Source organism: Prionailurus viverrinus, chromosome A1 (genome assembly GCF_022837055.1).
Source record: "Prionailurus viverrinus isolate Anna chromosome A1, UM_Priviv_1.0, whole genome shotgun sequence".
NCBI lineage: Eukaryota > Metazoa > Chordata > Mammalia > Carnivora > Felidae > Prionailurus > Prionailurus viverrinus.
Genome location: NC_062561.1, coordinates 105248702 through 105268987, shown reverse-complemented (window position 1 = coordinate 105268987; position 20286 = coordinate 105248702). Strand labels below are relative to the sequence as shown.

General features: G+C 40.9%; 1 protein-coding gene across 13 annotated transcripts in view; it reads right to left on the bottom strand.

The window, feature by feature from the left end:
* Nucleotides 1–20286, bottom strand: part of LOC125162014 (uncharacterized) — a 184841-nt gene that overhangs the window by 77298 nt on the left and 87257 nt on the right. The window contains exons 3-5 of one of the 13 annotated variants that reach the window (XR_007150873.1): nucleotides 7311–7441; nucleotides 6218–6302; nucleotides 574–3119 (exon numbers count right to left, since the gene is read on the bottom strand). The exons of 10 other annotated variants lie outside the window; for them this stretch is intronic. The gene's annotated coding sequence lies outside the window, so the exon portion shown is untranslated. Of the gene's footprint in view, nucleotides 1–573; nucleotides 3120–6217; nucleotides 6303–7310; nucleotides 7442–20286 lie in introns of those variants that run through there. 2 more of the 13 variants (XR_007150871.1, XR_007150866.1) reach the window with 2 other exon arrangements.

Sequence of the window (20286 nt, the reverse complement as noted above, 5' to 3'; positions counted from 1 at the left end):
TTCAAACCACAGAATATACAAATTGGATTCAAATCTATCCTTGTGAGCAGTAGAAACTACTCTGGTTTAACAGGGGCAAGTCGGGGTGGACTTTGGACAAATAAAATTATGTCAGCTCCAATCCCTTCCACTTTTGGCTCCTTCCTCTCCCCAACCTTTTGTCATGACATGCTAAGAAAGAAAGAAAGAAAGAAAGAAAGAAAGAAAGAAAGAAAGAAAGAAAGAAAAAAGTAAGAAAGAAAAAGAGAGAAAAAGAAAGAAAAAGAAAGAGAAAGGAAGGAAGGAAGGAAGGAAGGAAGGAAGGAAGGAAGGAAAAAGAAAGAAAGAAGAAAGAGGAAAGAAAGAAAGGAAAAAGAAATAAAGATAGAAAAAGAAAGAAAAAAGAAAGGGAAAGAAAGAAAGAGAAAGGAAGCAAGGAAAAAGAAAGAAAGAAAAAAGAAAGGGAAAGAAAGAAAAAGGAAGGAAGGAAAAATAAAGAGAAAAAAAAGAAAGAAAAATAAAGAGGAAAGAAGAAAGAAAGAAAGAAAGAAAGAAAGAAAGAAAGAAAGAAAGAAAAAGAAAGAAAGAAGACAGGAAGGAAAAAAGGTAGGAAGGAGGGAGGGAGGAAGGTAGGAAGGAAGAAAGTACAGGTATCTTAGTCCATTCAGGCTGCTGTCGTAAAAATACTGTAGACTGAATGGCTTAAACATCATTTATTTCTCAGAGTTCCAGAGGCTGAGAAGTCCAAGATCAAGGTGCCCACAGACTTGGTGTGTGGTTAGATCCTGCTTCCTGATTCAAACATGATCATCTCTTCACTGTGTCCTCACATGGCACAAGGGGCAAGAGTTGTCTGAGGTCTCTTTCATAAAGAAACTAATCGCATTCATTAGTGTCAAAAGTTCCAATTTTGTGACCTAATCACCTCCCAGAGGCCCTGCCTCCTAACACCATCACATGGGGTGGGGGTGGAGGGCAGGGGGGGAGGGTCCAGATTTCAACATAGAAATTTGGGGTGGAGTGGGGAAGGACACAAACATTCTGTCCATAACAACAGCTAGCCAGAGTTGCTAGTGTCCAGAGAAGTTGAGAGACAGGGTAAGTAAATCATAATATGTGTAACCAATATGTCTTATTTCAGATTGTTCCTTTTTTCAGTTTTGTTTATTTAAGTAATCTCTACGTCGCACGTGGGGCTCACACTCACGACCCTGAGATTAAGAGCCACAGGTTCCTCCAACTGAGCCCCCCAGGCACCCTTCATAGACTCCTGAATAGCAGCCAGCCTTGTCCCGGGGGTCCCTGATGCCACGCTCAATAACCATTTTAGCAGGAAATCAGTTTATCTCTTGGAATCCCTTGTCCCCTCCATCCATGTAGAAATTCCAGGATTCTAATGAGTCTCAGGAAGGAATCCTGGTTGTTCTTATCTCACTGCTTTGCTGCTCCAGAAACCAAATGTACTCCCGTGAAGCCAAAGAAATTGGTAAGAGTTTCTGCAGCTGGTTGTCATGGAACAAGTAAGCACACCGAAGGTATACAAAGTTGTAGCTGAGGCCCAGACAGCCTAGACTGGCTTCCTCTGTCTGATGCTGCTGTTTCTCCAGGTGCTTAAGTAGGGTCCAAAGTGACCGCCTGAGGCTAGCCTCCGCCTGTACACTCCCCTGCCCGGGGTACAGTGGTTTTTATAGGTTCCATGGGGGGGCAGATTCCAATCTCTTAGGGCTCAGCTCAGTTCAGAAGCTCCATATATCACTTTTCTGCAGCTTCCTACTCCAGCTCTCTAGATTTCACTCCCCAGCCTTTTCCCCATGTCAGGAGTCGTATCCCAGGTGCTGGTGCCAGGAACTTTAGGGACCCCAATTCACCAGATCTCTTACTTGTCATCCCCTGGAAGAAGAGCCTCCTTCCATTTTCAGATCTCAGCCTAGGTTCAGATCCTACCACCAAATAAGTGAAAGGGGAAGAAAAACTCACCAACTGCTATTACAGGGTCTCTAACGCCTACACCCCAAAGTCTGTTTAGGTACAAGGAAGTTATCCACTTTGATGTAGAAAGCCAAATGTGAGAATTTTGAAAGACTTCCCAGGATCCCCTTCATGTGTGCTAAAAATGCGTTAATTATATATTCACATACACTAGCAGTGAAAGTGGTTGCTTCTAACAGTAAGGAAATGGGATGGGGGGGGGGACAAAGTCAGAAAACAGCTGTTTTTTCATAAGACAACACACAGAACTTTCTGAATCTTTAAAATATGACCATTTATAGACTTGACAGCATAAAAAACAAAAAAACTAAGAGTAAATACTACTTTGATACAAAACAAAAAAAGATTTGCAGAGAAGTAAATCACATACAGACCCAGGAAAAAGAACGGCTTCAGAATTCTCAGCAACCACACTGAAAGCCAGAGGCAATGGAGAAAGGCTTTCTAGTTTTTGAGGAAAACGAGTTTCCAAATTAGAAATCTGTTCCCTTTCAAACTCACATGTCTTGCAGTAGAATCACGATACCTATAGGCATACAAGGCACATTGGCCAGGTTAGACTAACACAGCAGAAGTTACTCTAGATACTTGCTACGGTTTAAATGTTTGTGTCTCCCCCTCACCGCCCAAACTCACGTGTTGAATTTTTAGAATTTTAGAATTTTCTAACCCCCAATGCGATGGTATCAGAAGGTGGGGGTGCCTTTGGGAAGCGATGAGGTCACGAGGTGGAACCCTCAAGAATGAGAGTGATGCCCTTCGAAAAGGGCTCCCTTGTCCCTACCACCATGCGAGAGCACACTCAGAAGTCAGCAGTCGGCAAGCTGGAAGGGGATTCTCGTCAGAACCTGACTTTGGACGTCCAGCCTCCCGAACTGTGAGAAATACATTTCTGTTGGCCTTAAGTCTGTGGTATTCTGTTATAGCAGACTATAACAGACTCTAACACACCAATTTAAGCCAAAGGGACAAGTTACAAGATACAGAGAGTGCACAGATTGGGAGAAAATGGACTGTACTTCCAGGACTGACCCCCCAGCACAGGTCTGCCCACTGAGGGAGTCAGCACCTCGGACAGAAGCCACCGCATCAGGATGCTGCCATCACCACAGGCACCAGATCCAGGCTCTGCCTCTGCCATCATCAGGAGGCTGCAAAATCAGATGCTTCAGTCACACGCTGGATTCCAGAACCCTGCTGGGCTGCCTCACCCAGAGATTCCCCGGCCAAGTGGAAGCCTCGGCCCTGCCTCTTTCCCAAGTAATACAGCTGGGGATCCAGATTCTCACTCTGGCACGGATGCAGCTGAGTGGTAGGATCAAAATCACAGGTCTGCAATCCAACAACCAGAGAACGACCTGAACAGGGTTCTTTGTTAAGAATATAGAATTTATACGGGCACCTGGGTGGCTCAGTTGCTTAAGCATCTGACTCTTGATTTCGGCTCAAGTCATGATCTCAGGGTTCATGGGATCGAGTCCTACATCGGGCTCTACACTGACAGCACTGAGCCTGCTTGGGATTCTTTCTCTTCTTCTCTCTCTGCCCTTCCCCCACTTGCACTCTCTCCCTCAAAATAAATAAATAAACATAAAAAAAAAAAACAGAGAGACAAGCTGTTCACAGAGTCATAATAGTAAAAGTTCTAGAGGTGTCTGGGTGGTTCAACCAGTTAAGTGTCCAATTCTTGATTTCGGCTCAGGTCATGATCTCACGGTTTGTGGGATCAAGCCCCATGTCGGGCTCTGTGCTGATAGCACAGAGCCTGTTTGGGATTCACTCTCTCTGTCCCTCTGCCCCTCCCCACCTCAAAATAAATACACAAATATTTTAAAAAAGAATATAGAATTTATAACGTGGGAAACTGTTAACAAAATGGGAAGGGGTATTCGAATGTTTGGGGCTGTCTAAATGGCAAATGATCACCATACCCACACGTAAACTTAACCTCCTATGGACTCTTTCTTGGGAAGCAGCCAAAAGAGACTGCTGGTGTTTCAGCACCAAACAAGGGAAAGTTTCAAGAAAGAGAGAGATACAAAATTAGGAAATGGGAGGCCTAACACGGGAGGCAGGCAAAAGAAGTTGCCGAGATGATAAGCAGGAAAATGAAGTCTGCACAGAGGGATGGGTGTGGGGAAAGGAAAGAATCCACTAGATTACCTGATGTTTTCAACTCTTATCAAAGTATTCAGAGAATTGTGGGAGGCACAGAGAGCGCTGAACACTTGGGGGTGGGGAAGGCAAGTATTAACCCTAAGAAAATAAAAAGAGATCTAAGAAAGGAAATATGAGGGGCGCCTGGGTGGCTCAGTCAGTTGAACGTCCGACTTCGGCTCAGGTCATGATCTCACAGTTCCTGGGATTGAGCCCCAAGGCAGGCTCTGTGCTGAGGGCTCAGAGCCTAGAGCCCGCTTCACATTCTGTGTCTCCCTCTCTCTCTGCCCCTCACCCCACCCTCACTCTGTCTCTCTCTCTCAATCAAAAATGAATAAACATCAAATTTTTTTTAAGAAAGGAAGTATGATCTTAGCATGCTATATGTCTCAGGGATGAACAGGGTTTGCACACACATGATACTGTGGACACGCCATATTGATGATGGAAGGGATGGTGTATGTACATCAGGAGGTCAGGGTAAGAAGGGAAAAAGGATGCACTGGAAGGGAGAATACATTGGTGTACAGGTGCGAGCTCTTCATCTTCTAATTTAGGAAGCCAAGCATAGTATGTAACTTTTAAAAACCAAGAAATACTAATAAAAGCATGTTACTTAGAATATGAAAATAAGGGGCACCTGGGTGGCTCAGTCGGTTGAGCGTCCGACTTCGGCTCAGGTCATGATCTCATGGTTTTTGAGTTCGAGCCCCGCATCGGGCTATGTGCTGACAGCTCAGAGCCTGGAGCCTGCTTGGGATTCTGTCTCCCTCTCTCTCTGCCCCTAACCCACTCGCATTCTGTCTCTGTCTCTCTCAAAAACAAATAAACATTAAAAAAAATTTTTTTTAAATGTGGAAATAAACATTTCAAGAAGGTTTTTAAAAAATTTTTAATTATTTTTTAAGAAAGGTTGTTTTTTTTTTTTTAAGTTGAAAATTGTTGCCGTGGGGCACAATATTGGGGTAGGAAAGGGTGAAGATTGCTATTTTTTTTTTAAGTTTATTCATTTACTTTGAGAGAGAAAGAAAGCTTATGTGGGAGAGAGGGAAAGAGAATCCCAAGCAGGATCCTCACTGTCAGCGCAGAGCCCCAGGCAGGGCTCAAATTCATGAACTGTGAGATCTTGACCTGAGTCAAAATCAGGAGTCAGACACTTAATCCACTGAGCTACCCAGGTGCCCCAGAGATCGCTGTTTTTCAATGATAAGCCTGATAGCATTATTTCACTTTTAAAGTCATATACATACATACATATGTCCATATACACATTTATACATACATGCTCATACACATTAATTAATAATTTTAAATTAAATGCAGAAAAAACACCTCTTGAGGTTAATTTGTAGCCTTCCTCTCTTAAGATTCCTGCAACTGCTGTCTCAGATTCTCTCCCCTTTCTGTTGCTACACCTGCTCACTCTATAAACCATTCTCTACTCCTGTCAAGATGACAAACTACATTAGCCACTGGCTCCTTCCTGAAAATCAACCCTAAAGAAACTACAGAAGCCAGAGGGGAAACTTGAATTTGAGGAACTAACAACAAAGAATAAAATAAAATAAAGCACTATAAAAAGTCTCTGGGAAGTCTGCAGACTCAGGAAACGGATGGGGGCGGGGGGGGGGTGGGTGGCAGGGACATGGCAGGGGGTTGGTGGGGAGAATGGCTTCAGCCTGGGAAGGGCAGCCAGAGGAGGACAACTTTCTGTTGCTTCTCCCCGAGGTGGACAATCAGTTTGTTAATCACCACAGAAACTGGCAGCAACAGCTGAGACTGCAGGGGTCAGCAGGGTACAACAAGGGCAGAGCAAAAGCCCTATGGAAGTGAGGAGGGATGAAAAGAGGGAATGTGCCCTGACCAGCTACCCTTGGCTATTCACCACTGGATCCCTCCCACTCTGAACCCCCAGGGCAAGGAGAGCAAATCAACAGAGACTGTAATGTTTTTAGAGTCTAGAGCCTGTTTCCCATTTCCCTTAAATAGGAAATACACACTAGAGAAGTTATTTCTGGATGGTGGGCAAATGGGAATGATCACCAACAGTTCTGTGGCCCCGGGGCTCTCTTCCCTGGCTTAATTCACTTACAGGTACGTCAATTAGAGTCTGGGCTGGAGCCATGTCCCAATCCATAACCATGTGTAGTAGCTGGTAGTCAAAGGGAGCAAGAGATCTTGGGGCCAAAAAAGACAAAAAAACAGAAAGAAAAAAAAAAACAGAAATCCATGTAAGGATTACAGCTACTATGTTAGAAAGATAGGCAAATTCGACAGTATAGACCACATGAATCAGAATTATGCCAAGAGATGGAATGAGAAATTAATGACAACAAATACATTAAGAAGTTAATGCTGATGTGGGGAGCCTGGGTGGCTCAGTTAGGCGGCAGGCTTTGGCTCAGGTCATGATCTCGCAGTTCGTGAATTCGAGCCCACGTGGGGCTCTGTGCTGACAGCTCAGAGCCTGGAGCCTGCTTTGGATTCTGTGTCTCCCTCTCTCTGTCTGCTACTTCTCCACTCGTGCTCTGTCTCACTCTCTCTGTCTCAAAATTAAATAAACATTACAAAATAAAAAAAAATAAATAAATAAAGTTAACGTTGATGTAAGCAACATGAAGTAAGAATAAGAAAACATTTAAAAAGGACCAAATTGAGAAGCTCCTGGGTGGCTCAGTTGAGTAAGCACCAGATTCTTGATTTGGGCTCAGGTCATGATTTCATGGATCATGAGATCGAGCCCTACATCGGGCTCTGCACTAACAGTGCGAAGCCTGCTTGGGATTCTCTGCCTCTAAACAAACAAACAAACAAACAAACAAACATTTTTTTAAAGGGGACCAAACTGAATATAAGGTATGAAATAAGTAACAGCTGAAGTAACTAAAACACTAGTTAAGATATAAAGCAAGATGGATAAAGGTGATGAATAAATCAGTGAGTTGAAAGCTCAGATGGACAAACTCTCCTAGAGGTCAGCAGTAAAGGGTAAAGAGAGGAAATACAGAAGAGAGCTCGAAGACGTGGAGGGTAGGAGCAAGAGTACTAACACATATGAGCACTGGCTTTGTGGCCGCTTAACCAGGCTGACTCTGGTTTCCCCAAACCCCATTTCCTGTGCATTTCCATTTAGATGGGCCATAAGCAAGATCCCTGTGAAAGGTTTGCAGGGCACTGTCGCTCACCTGCCAGCTCACCTCACGACTGTGAAGCAGCCGGGGAGTTTCCAACAGCTGCACCTTCTGCAGATCCCCACGAAGATTCACTGACCCCCAGACCAGGGGTGTTTGCTAATCATGATATAAGGCTCTAGTTTCTGTAGGAAACACGTAAAATCAAGATTAGAGGCAACAGGAACTAAAAGGAGTTTTGGTCTGTCCTCACAGGCTCCGGCTTGTGTTTATGGGTTCCGGCTTGTCTTGATCACCCCCTCTTTACTTCCGTCTTTCATTCCAAACCTCCTGACTCCAACACTCGACGTAAACACCATAGCCTTATAAAGACTCTTTAACCAGTGTTCACATTTCATAAGGTCAAATCCCTGCAATATATATATTCCCCTTCCCTCAAAGGGGAGTATATACTCGTATTATATTATCTCAAATAGGTGTTTTTGGATATATTTGTAATATATTTGGATATATTACAATTTTATATATATTTGGATATATATAAAATATTTGGATATATTTGTAAATTTGTTCCTTTTCTCACTCTGGTCCTTAACAGGGACTTTGTCACCTTTACCATATTTCTTGAATATTGAGTACTGCTTCCAATACATGTTTTCAGTATAATGTCATTCTCAGTCTTATCTGAAATAAATAAACAAATATATGTATATATATAAATATATTTATATTTTAACAATATAATATAATATATTATAAATATAATTATAACTAATATATATAGTTATTATATATATGTTTCATATATATATGTATATATATATTTAAGCCATTACATTGGAAAGACAATTTGAAAGATAAATACAAAACTCTAGGTTAAAATTTATTTTTCTTTAATATTTAAAAAGTATTTTCCCATTTGTCATCTTGTGCCCACTGTCTAACCTAATTCTTGTTCTCATTGATGATCTCTTTATTTTCTCTAGAAATTTTTACAATTCTTTCCTCGTCTTTGAGGTTCTTAAGTTTTATTTTGATGTTTCTAGGTTTGGAGTTTTCCTTATCTTATTTTAACCTGTCCCCTCTTTCTGTATTTGGGTATAATAGAGTTCAATTAGAGAAGCAGAATCATTAGGACATGTGTGTGTGTGTGTGTGTGTGTGTACAATAATAATTATATATATATATATATATATACACACACAAAAAAACCACTAAATTGTTTAGTTAGAAGAAATATACAGATATTGATAAGTTCAAGAAATTAATAAGTAAACATGACTAAGGGTCTTAAAGGAAGCCACACTTGAACAAAAATAAAATAATTTTTTGAGCCAGGAGAAAACAAAAAGAAAATGCAATAAAATATGAGATATGGTAGGAGAAGCCATTTCTAATACAACAGTAATTACAATAAATGTAAATGGAGTTAACTCACAAATAAAAAACAAGTATTCTCTAATAGTATTAAGATATAAAAATAAAATCCAAAACTATGTTGTCTATGAGAAATATTCATAAAACTAAAAGACGCACCAAGAAAACCAGCAATGATAGTAGCTGACAAAAAATGAAGTTGATGTAAAAGGTAAACAAAACAGGGGCGCCTGGGTGGCTCAGGCGGTTAAGCATCCGGCTTCGGCTCAGGTCATGTGAGTTTGGCTCCGCATCTGGCTCTGTGCTAACAGCTCAGAGCCTGAAGCCTGCTTCGGATTCTGTGTCTCCCTCTCTCTGTTCCTCCCCCACTCACACACTGTCTCTCTCTCTCTCAAAAATAAATAAAGATTAAAAAAAAATTTTTTAAGGTAAACAAAACAATAAAGCAAGAAGATATAACCATCACAAACATATCTGAACCTAATAATAGGTTACAGTAACTGACAGCATACAGAGAGTAACATAAAAATAGTTGTAATTTTTAATACCCACTTATCAGAAATGTATTAAGTAAACAAAAATTAAGCAGATTTTTATCTAAACGGTATAATTGGTAGGCTTATACTATTAATTATACTGTTCACATCTTTGATAGGTATGTTCTAATGGTATGCTGTATATAATAAATATCTTCATACATATATATATGTCATAATAGTTCATGCAACAAATTGCAAATATACATTTTTAGAAACACCCACAAAGTAACATGAATGTATCAGGCCTACATGAAGTCTCAATAAACTCACCAGGAGCAATGTCTTATGTATTACATCTTCCAAACATAATGAGATAACTTTAGAAATAAATAACAGAATTTCTTTAAATGTTCCATACTTTAAAAATACCACGTTAATGGGGCACCTGGGTGGCACAGTGGGTTGAGGGTCCAACCTCAGCTCAGGTCATGATCTCATGGTTTGTGGGTTCAAGCACTGCATCAGGCTCTGTGCAGGCAGCTCAAGCCTGGAGACTGCTTCGGATTCTGTCTCTCTCTCTCTCTGCCCCTCCCCCGCTCATTCTCTTTCTCTCTCTCTCTCTCTCTCTCTCTCTCTCTCTCGTTCTCTCAAAAATAAATAAACATCAAAAAAATTACAAAATTAAAAAAGCCACATTACTAAATAACTCATAGGTTAAAAATGAAATTATAATCAAAATGAAGAAATATCTAGAATTAAATGAGCATGAAAACACAAAATGTATGGGATATAACTAAACAAATATTAAGAAGAGCATTTACACATGTAAATATGTTTATCAGGAAACAATAAAAGTTGAAAAGAGATATACTCAGCGTCCAACTCAAGAAGTGATCAAAAAGAACATCAAAACAAAGAAGAAAAAAGAATATAAGAAAGGATATAATGAGAAACAAAATAATAACTTTCTTACATGGAGGAAATTTTAATAAGAATAAAAGTTTTGTTTTTGAAAAGATTACCAAGATAAACCTCTGATAAGACAGATAGAAGAAAAGAGGTTAAAAAAAAACAACTAAGTAAAACCTGATCATATAATGAAGATGAGGAAACAATTAGAGATTTTGAAAGCAAAGATAGATAAAAGGCATAAATTTCTTGAAACTACACCAAATGCCAAACTGGCACAAGAAGAAAAATGTAATTTAAAATAGATTCACAAGGATTAAAGAAATTTAACTGGTAGTTAAAACTCCACCCCAAAGATCTCTAGACCTGGATGCTTTTAAAATGGAATTGTGTTTACAAACACAATTCCCACATTAGAGAAGTTGTTCAAAAAATGCAAAAATAAATGATAATTCTCAGTTCATTTTATGAAACTAATATAATCCCATTTCCCTTAAGGCTTATGGATTTTAAGCCATAATTCAGAAGACGTTCCCCACTCCCAGGTTATAGAGGAATTTATCCACATCTTTCCTGGTCTTTCCTTGTAAGGTTTCATTTTATTTTTACATTTATGTCTCTGATCCATTTGGAATTTATTCTGGTACGTACTGTAAATAATAGGTCCAATTTTCTCTATTCCCACAAGGCTGGTGTGCTGCAGCTGGCTCATGGCAGCTCATAAGAGCTGACTGTTAAATCTTCAGGAATTTTGTGAGCTGATGGTTAAACATAGCCATTATTACAAAATAGAGAAAATCGATTAAATCTAATCTAGAAAGAAAATCTAAATGGCTTTGAGTACGCTGATGACTTTTTAGATATAACACCAAAGGTGTGATCCATGCGAGAAATAATTGCAAAGCTGGACTTCATTGAAATTAAAAACTTCATGGGGCGTCTGGGTGGCTCAGCCAGTTAAGCTTCCAACCTCAGCTCAGGTCATGAACTCGCAGTTCGTGAATTCAAGCCCTGCGTAAGGCTCTGTGCTGACAGCTGGGAGCCTGGAGCCTGCTTTGGATTCTGTGCCTCCCTCTCTCTCTGCCCCTCCCCGGCTCGCACTCTGTCTCTCTCTGTCAAAAATAAAGAATAAATATTAAAAAAAATTCGTAAAGAAATTAAAAACTTCTGCTTTGCAAAAGACATTGTCAAGAGAATGAGAAGACAAGTCACAGACGGGGAAAAATTATTTGCAAAAGACACATCTAACAATGAACTGTGATCCAAGCTACACAAAGAACTCTTAAAACTCAACAGTAAGAAAATTTTAAAAATCTGATTTATAAAAGGACAAAAGACCTAAATAGATACCTCACCTAAGAAGATACACGGTCAGCAGATGAGCATTCGAAAGGAGGCTCCACATCGTGTGTCATTAGAGAAATGCAAACTGAAACAACAATCAGATACCACTAACACTTATTGGAATAGCCAAAATCCTCAACGCTGAAATCCCAAACACTCTTGTGAGGATGTGGAACAATGGAACTCTCATTCAATACTGCTGGAATGCAAACTGGAAGAGCTTCTGGGGAAGACAGTTCAGCGGTTTCTTACAAAACTAAACATGCTCTTACCACGTAATCCAACAATGGCCCTTCTTGGTATTTATTCAAATGAGTTGAAAATGTACGAAAAACCTGCACCCAGATATTTATAGTAGCTTTATTTTCAACGGCCACAACCAAGATGCCCTTCAGTAGGCACATGGATAAACTGTGGTACATCAAGACAATGGAATATTACTCATTGCTAAAAAGAAGTCAGCCATTAAGCCATGAGATGACAGAGGTATTTTAAACACGTATTACGAAACGGAAAAGGTCAATCTGAAAAGGGTACTTACTGTAGGACTCTAAGTATATGACATTCTGGGCAAAGCAAGAGACAGGAAAAAAATTAAAAAATAAAAAGAAATCAGTGGTTGCCAGAGGTTAGGGAGGGAGGAAGGATGAATCAGAGAGCAAGAAGATTCTTAGGGCAGTAAAAGTATTCTGTATGATGCTATAATGGTAGATATATGTCATTATATATTTGTCAAAACCCACAGACTCTACAACACCAACAGTGAACCCTAATGTACACTTGAACTCTGAGTGGCTATTATGTGTCACTGTAGCTTCATTAATTGTAACAAATGTACCAACCACTCTTGTGCAGGATGTTGATAGTGGAGGAGGTTCATGGGGGACAGGGTTATATATGGGAATTCTTTTTACTTTTCCCTCAATTTTACTATGAACCTAAAATGTCTCTAAAAAATAAAGTCCAGGGGTGCCTGGGTGGCTCAGTCACTTCAGCGTCTGACTTCTGCTCAGGTCATGATCTCATAGCTCGTGGGTTCGAGCCCTAAGTCGGGCTCTGTGCTGACAGCTCCGAGCCTGGAACCTGCTTCAGATTCTGTGTCTCCCTTGCTCTCTGTCCTTCCCCTGCTCATACTCGGTCTCTTTCTGCCTCAAAGATTAACATTAAATATTTTTTAAATACAATAAATAAAAAATAAAGTCTCTTTAAAATAACAAAACCAAAGCAAGACATTCTCTTCCTTCTATTTTATCAGCAGATATTGGAAAGCTAGGTCATGCCAGGTGTTGGTGGAGAGATGACAATATCATGCTTTGTTGGTGGGCATGTAGACTGGTGCAACCCGGCAAATCGAAAGCACCATTTGGTCAGATTAAGTGTGAACATAACTAGAACCCATTCCTGAAGACCTATCACAAAGACAGTCTCACATACATCTATAACGGGACATACAAGAGGTTATACAATTCGAGGTTGTTCATAGGGACAGAACATTGGAGACTAGCTAGGTGCTCATTACCTGTGACTGGGGAAGCACTTAGAAGGCTACACACTTGAAATACACATGGAAACATGTATAATATTAAAAATATAGTGAAAAAAGGATATAGAATGAAGTATAGAACACAGTACCATTAAAACTACATTTTTATATGAACTATCAAAGAACACATACAAACTAAAAGATGCACATTAAAAAAATACATTGGAACAGTTTCCTATGTGGTAGGGGGGGAACAGGAGGAAGGAACGTGTATTTTAAAATAATAATAAGGCAGACGTCTGGGTGGCTCAGTTGGTTAAGTGTCCAGCTCTTGATTTTGACTCGGGTTATGGTCTCACAGTTCATGGGATTAAGCCCCCAAGACAGGTTCCACACTGACAGAGCGAAGCCTGCTTGGGATTCTCTCTCTCTCTCTCTCTCTCTCTCTCTCGTCCCATCCCCGCTCACACATACCCTCTCTCTAAGTAAATAAACTTTTTAAAAAATGTTAATAAAGCTCGGAAGTGTGTGGGTGGTTCAGTGGGTTCAGCATCCAACTCTTGATTTCAGCTTAGGTCATGATCTCACGGTTCATGGATTCAAGCAGCCCTGCATCAGGCTCTGTGCTGCCAGTGCAAAGCCTGCTTGGAATTCTCTCTCTCTCTCTCTCTCTCTCTCTCTGTCCCTACCCCACTTGCTTTCTCTGTCTTTAAGTAAAAATTTTTAAAAACTTAAATTTTGGGGCACCTGGGTGGCTCAGTTGTTTAAGCGTCCAGCTTCAGCTCAGGTCCATGAGTCCGAGCCCCACGTCGGGCTCCGTGCTGACAGCTCGGAGCCTGGAGCCTGCTTCGGATTCTGTGTCTCCCTCTCTCTCTGCCCCTCCCCTGCTCATGCTCTGTCTCTCTCTGTCTCAAAAATAAATAAAAACATTTAAAATTTTTTTAAAAAATAAAATAACTTAATTTTTTAAATGTTAATAAAAAAAGAAAAAAGAAAAACTAAATTAAATAGTATCTTCGTGTAGACCAATGCTAATACTATGCCATAAACTGAAGGGTATGGTTAATTTAAACGCCTGCACCTGAAATCCAACTAAAGCCAGATGAAGATGATTGATACATAGGAAGAAAGAAAGAAAAGAAACCATTCTCTGTCTACTTAGGGCTACTGAAATACCACCACGACCACCACCACCCCAGCGAGTTCCATTCTCAATCCACTTGACCTTGGTCTCCTATGGAACTTTGAAGCTCGTTATACAAAAATGGTTAAGAAGGCCTTCTATTTCAGGAAGTAAATTCCATCCATCCAAACTTCTGTCATTTCAGTAAGTCCTCTCCCACTTTCCACACCTTGTGCTGCAATTTCTGGTTTCTCCGCTCCCTGCTCCTTACAAAGCTGATATGAACCGCACAAATGGAAGAACAGAGGAAGGGTCTCCTTACAGAGGGGGAGAGAGAGCACTGCAAGGAGAAAGGACAGCACGTGCCAACCCACAGTGGCCTATAGGACACATTCGGAGAACTGCATTCAGACATTTAGAACTCTGGTGTGACTGCAGTTTGGAGTGAGAAACAGAGGCTCCCAGAGATGACTCTTCAGAGGGGAGACAGTGTCAGATCAATTCACAAGGGAATGTATGGGAGTCTAAGGAGTTTGAATTTGGACCTGAGGCAAATGCAAAGTCATTCAAGAAGGTTAAGCAAGAAAAGGAGTGACTTGATTGGATTTGTGTTTAGAACCATCACTCTGACAGCAATGGGGAGAAAAAGGAGGGCAGGAAAGGGGGAGCCAGTTAGAAAGATGCCTCAGTCATCCATACTAGAGCATTCATGAATTTAACAGAAGACCAAAGTAGTAGCCCGACTCTCTTCCTGGGTTTGGCATACACTTGCAAAGCAATGGGGCTAGACAAAATGGTTTCCACAGGTCCCTCCCAGCTTTACGATTTTCAAATCCCACTTACTTTATATTTAATCAAAGAAGGGAGTGATGAGGCATAAGCTAGAGAAATTTGCAAATTTGTGCTCAATATGCAGAACTCACATTCAGCAGACAGGAGGCATTAAAGGCTATACATGACGCTGATTGCCTAGATAATTCTCTGTGATCAAGCACACTTTACAATTAATGATAATTTTTTTTATTCAGGTGAGATCTGCTGTTTCTAAAAGTTTTCATGTTTGAAATTTTATGGAAAAACTCTATCGAGTTTAATGCTGAATATTCTAAATAGCAGCAGAAATATTTTAACATCACTAGAGTCACTTCTGCGTCTCCCATCACAAATAAGATTGGATTTGATAGAAAAATCTAGGGCATTGCCATGACAATTACCAGGCTTAATCTTAGTTCCACTTAGGCTTTATATAACTCCAATCAGATAAAAAGCAGAGGGCTATGAGGGGCAGAGATGGGCGCTCACTTCTGCCTCTTGTTACCACAGTGTCCCGACTCCAACAGTAACGCAACATGACATTAAGCCACTGGTTCTCAGCCCTGGCTGCAGGTTAGAATTACCTGAGGATCTCTGACAAATTGCGGATGCCTAGGTCCTGTCCCTAGAGTTTCTGATTTAATTGGTCTGGAGTGAGAAGGCTTTAAAATCTTCCCCGGTGATTTTAATATGCAACCAGGGTTAAGAAGCACTGCACTAGGTAATTATCACAGCAATTCTCAAGGTGCCGCCCAGGGATGGCGAGAAGTTGGCAATGCCTTCCAAGTGGCGGCCGGTCTGGATTCGTGCGTGTTTGGATTCTTCCATGGTTTGGCAAAAATAACAGACCTATCACATTAAAAATAAATCAGCTCTATCATTAGCATTCCATCTAAAGGGCACCAGTGTTTTCACAAATCCTGTTTGATAGTTTTATACAATTGTTTTGTTTTTTTTTTAATTTTTTTTTCAACGTTTTTTATTTATTTTTGGGACAGAGAGAGACAGAGCATGAACGGGGGAGGGGCAGAGAGAGAGGGAGACACAGAATTGGAAACAGGCTCCAGGCTCTGAGCCATCAGCCCAGAGCCCGACGCGGGGCTCGAACTCACGGACCGCGAGATCGTGACCTGGCTGAAGTCGGACGCTTAACCGACTGCGCCACCCAGGCGCCCTACAATTGTTTTAAATAGAGCAAGGCGGAGGAGGGGAGGAAGAGAAGGGAGGGAGGAAATGCAGAGGTCCTACCAAGAGCCTTCTCAGGCAAGAGTCTGAGAACCTCTGGGTTGAACAAGAAGTTGGGTGAAGTGCAAGCAAAGAGCAGTTGTTCAGGACACCACCTGCTTCCCTAATGCCCTCGGGGTATTTTGAGCTGTGTCATTATTATAGTCTTCCACCTTATAACACAAAATTGCCAGATTTTTTTTTTAAGGATCGTGGATCAGAACATTGCCAAGTGACCTATCAGCGTCTCTCTCGCAGTCTCCCTTTTAATAAGAAGTCTGGGGGCACCTGGGTGGCTCAGTCGGTTGGGTGTACAACTTCAGCTCAGGTCCTGATCTCACAGCTCGTGAGTTCGAGCCCCGCATCGGGCTCTGTGCTGACAGCTCAGAGCCTGGAGCCTGCTTCAGATTCTGTGTCTCCCTCTCTCTCTCTACCCTCCTCTGCTCATGCTCTCTCTGTCTCAAAAATAAACATTAAAAAAATAAAAAAGAAGTCTGAAATCAATAGAACACGTTCACTGCATCTTTTAAGTATCACAAGTAGGTCTTAGGAATCATATGCCATCTTGTTTCCAACTCTTAGATTTTATTCATCAGACTGCTGAACTGTTTGTTAGTTGTTATTTTCTTTTCAGAGACATATACCATTCCAAATTTTTCTGATATTCTTGCTTTTAACTGTTGTGTCTGAGTCAAAGCAGCTAAACATGATACAAATTCAATGGCACTTCCTTCAAGACTTAACTCATCTTTCTGGGCTTGAAATACTGTACAAGCAATGGCTGGCCTCACCCAAACCGTACAAATGTATTTTTCACCCCCAAAATTACAGATTTCAACAAGAGACCCATTCTACTGAATACTAATGAGGATGGAGAAGTGAGAATACATAGACCTCACCTTGCCATGGAAGCCCCATATCTCACCCTTCATCACGTGCTGTACGTGACCGCTGATAATCTGAACTGTATCCAGTTCCTTTCACTGTCCCCAGTACTCTAGGCTGAATGTTTGTATTCCTCCCAAATTCATCTGTTGAAACCTAATCCCCAATGTCCTGGTATTTGGAGAAGGAGGCTTTGGGGGGTGATTAGGTCATGATGGCAGAGCCCTCATGAATGGGATTAGCAACCTTACATAACAGACCCTCAAGAGAGCTCCCTTTTCCCCTCTGCCGTTAGAGGACAGCGACAAGACTGCCATCTGTGAACCAGAAAGTGGGTCTTCACTGGACGCTCAATCTGTTAGAGTCTTGATCTTAGACTTCCAGCCTCTAGAACTGTGAGAAATACATTTCAATTGTTTATAAACCACCTAGTCTGTGGAATTCTATTATAGCAGCCTGCACTGAGTGACACCGTTTGTCAACCTGCAGCCTCTTCTTTTTCTTCCCAAGGAAACTGAGTTTTATATGGATGTGATTAAAGTCTCTGGGATCCTTAAAATAACTATGCGTCCCCCTTCAGATCGAGGTTCACATTTTCTGGCATATTAAAAGTCTGGTTGCTTAGGATGGTCTTCATTCTCAGAGTAGATGTGGCAAAGACCTCAAGGGCTCTTGTTATTCATATGGGTAGGGGTCTTATTTATGGTGTCCTTTTTTTATCATTTCAAAAAATTATTATTGTATTATTATTTGTCAGTTTCTTGTCACTGCCATAGCAATGTTCCCAAAAGCAGATGACTTAGAAACAAGAGAAATGTATTGTCTCATAGATCTGGAGGTCACGGCTCTGAAATCAAGGTGACAGCAAGGCCATGCTCCCCTGAAATCCGTAGGTGAAATCCTTCCTTCAGTCTCCCTGAAGCTTCTTTTGGGTTTGCCCCCAATCTTTGGTGTTTCTTGGCTTGAAGATGCATAATTTCAGTCTCTGCCTTTCTTGTCACATGGTGATCTTCACTGTGTGTCACTGTCTTCACAAGTCCATCTTCTTATCGTTTTATTTATTTTTGAGACAGGGAGAGACAGAGCATGAACAGGGGAGGGTCAGAGAGAGGGAGACACAGAATTTGAAACAGGCTCCAGGCTCTGAGCTGTCAGCACAGAGCCTGACGCGGGGCTGGAACTCACGAACCGTGAGATCACGACCTGAGCTGAAGTCGGCCGCTTAACTGACTGAGCCACCCAGGCGCCCCTCAAGTCCATCTTCTTATGAGGACACCAGTCATGTTGAATTAGAGCCTACCTTATTCCAATATGACTTCATCTTGACTAATTATATCTTCAATGACCCTTTTTCCAAATAAGCTCACATTCTTGGTAGTAGGGGTTAAGACTTAATATGGGGGGGACACAATTCAACCCATACCAATATCCAAATGGATTACTTAGGGATTTTTAAATTGCTTTAATTAAAGCAAAGGAGAAAATGGAAGGAAACTTCTCTGCTGGTTATTTTGTACCAAATTTTAACTTTCTTTAATGTTCACTTATTTTTGAGAGACAGAGACAGCGACAGAAACAGAGCGTGAGCAGAGGAGGGGCAGACAGAGAGACACAGAATCTGAAGCAGGCTCCAGGCTCTGAGCTGTCAGCATAGAGCCCAATGCGGGGCTTGAACCCATAAACCGTGAGATCATGACCTGAGCCAAAGTCAGACACTTAACCAACTGAGCCAACCAGTTGGCTCAGTTTTTTTTTTTTTTTTCATTTTTCTTTTTTAATGATTTTCTACCAAATTTTAGTCAGGAGTTTATCTTAAAACCTTGAGTCACATTGGAGGGGTGAGTATTTGTGGGGAATATTCAAAGTTACCATCTTTATTACTGTGAAATATGAGAATTTAAAAGAATGAGTGGAAAAACTACTCTAATTTTTGAAAGCTTTTTTTTTTTTTTTCTGTTGGCAGTGCTTAAGATAACTTGAATCAGAAAGACCTTGATGATATAAAATGTTATTCCTTGAGGGGTTTTTTTACTGGTAAAATGACCCACATTTTTTCTATGCTATTGAATGAAATTCTACCCCTCATTCTATTGAACTAAAAAGAATATCCCTATGAAGGATCTAATGTCATGAAACCAAAGAGAAAGAAGTTTAGAATTTTTTTCTCCTTTCACATAAACTTACACTAAAAATTCTTAAGATTAAAGATACAGATATGAACAGATAGGTAGGCAAATATCAAAACTCCCCATAGTGTTTTACTTTTTCACTACAACTGTAAAAGTATAAAGCACTACCTAAAAAAACTGAGAAGACAGAGTATGGGAGTCCTCACTTCAAATAACACTAAAGATTCTCCTGAGCGTGGGGTCAGAATGTCCTCATCCACACTGCCCCAGATGTAGGTGAGTATGGTCGTGTTCACGCCTTGCAGTGACAGGTTGTAAGTGACAGAAATCCAACTCAGACTGTGGTAAGAAAAGAAAAAAAAAAAATATTTGTAACTAATTAAACAGGGCTGGTCAAAGTGGTCGAACAATGGGACCAGGACTCAGCTCTCTCACACCTTTTCCCTCTGCTTTCTTTTGAATTGGCTTGGCTCTCCACAGGGAGACATCCAGCAGGCTTACACCTTCCAGCTTCAAGCCCAACAGAAAGGAAACACATCTCTGTAGTTTCAAGAGGGATCCATGCATGTACCCTCTTGAACTGTAGCCAAGGAGACGGGAACCCTTTTATTAGGCATCTGAGAACAGTGCCCACTCTGGGATGAGGAAGTTGGATCAGCGTTAACCTGAACTCCAAAGGCTGGGTGGGGGAAAGACCATGCCTTACACAACACCAAGAGCTATTATCCGGGGCTCTGAGTCTGGGTGAGCGAACACAACCAATGTCCTTCAAACGGGGATAAAGAATCCAGAATAGGAAGAGGTCTACTTGGAGAGATGAACCAGACCTTAAGTCTCCTCTTTCCAAAGCTGTGATAAACATATACAAGTAAATGCTACTTTTTCTGTGGTCTGTCAAAAGTAGTGTGTCAAATAGTAAGCACTCTAATGCTATGACGACATGAGTGAACCTTAGAAACATTAAACTAAATAAAAGAAGCCAGACACAAAAGGCCACCTATATGATTCCGTTTATATAAATATGCAGAAAAAAAGTGCATGCATAGAGACAGAAAGAAGACTGGTGATTGTCAGGGATCAAGGACAAAAGACAATGGGGAGTGACCACTTCAGGGGTGATGAAAATAATTTAGAACTTGATACAGGTAGTGGTTGTACAACATCATGGATGTGCTCAAAGCCACTGAATTGTACACGTTAATGTAGTTAATTTCATGCTGTGTGAATTTCACTTCAATTTTTTTAAAGGGGAGGGAGAGGAGTT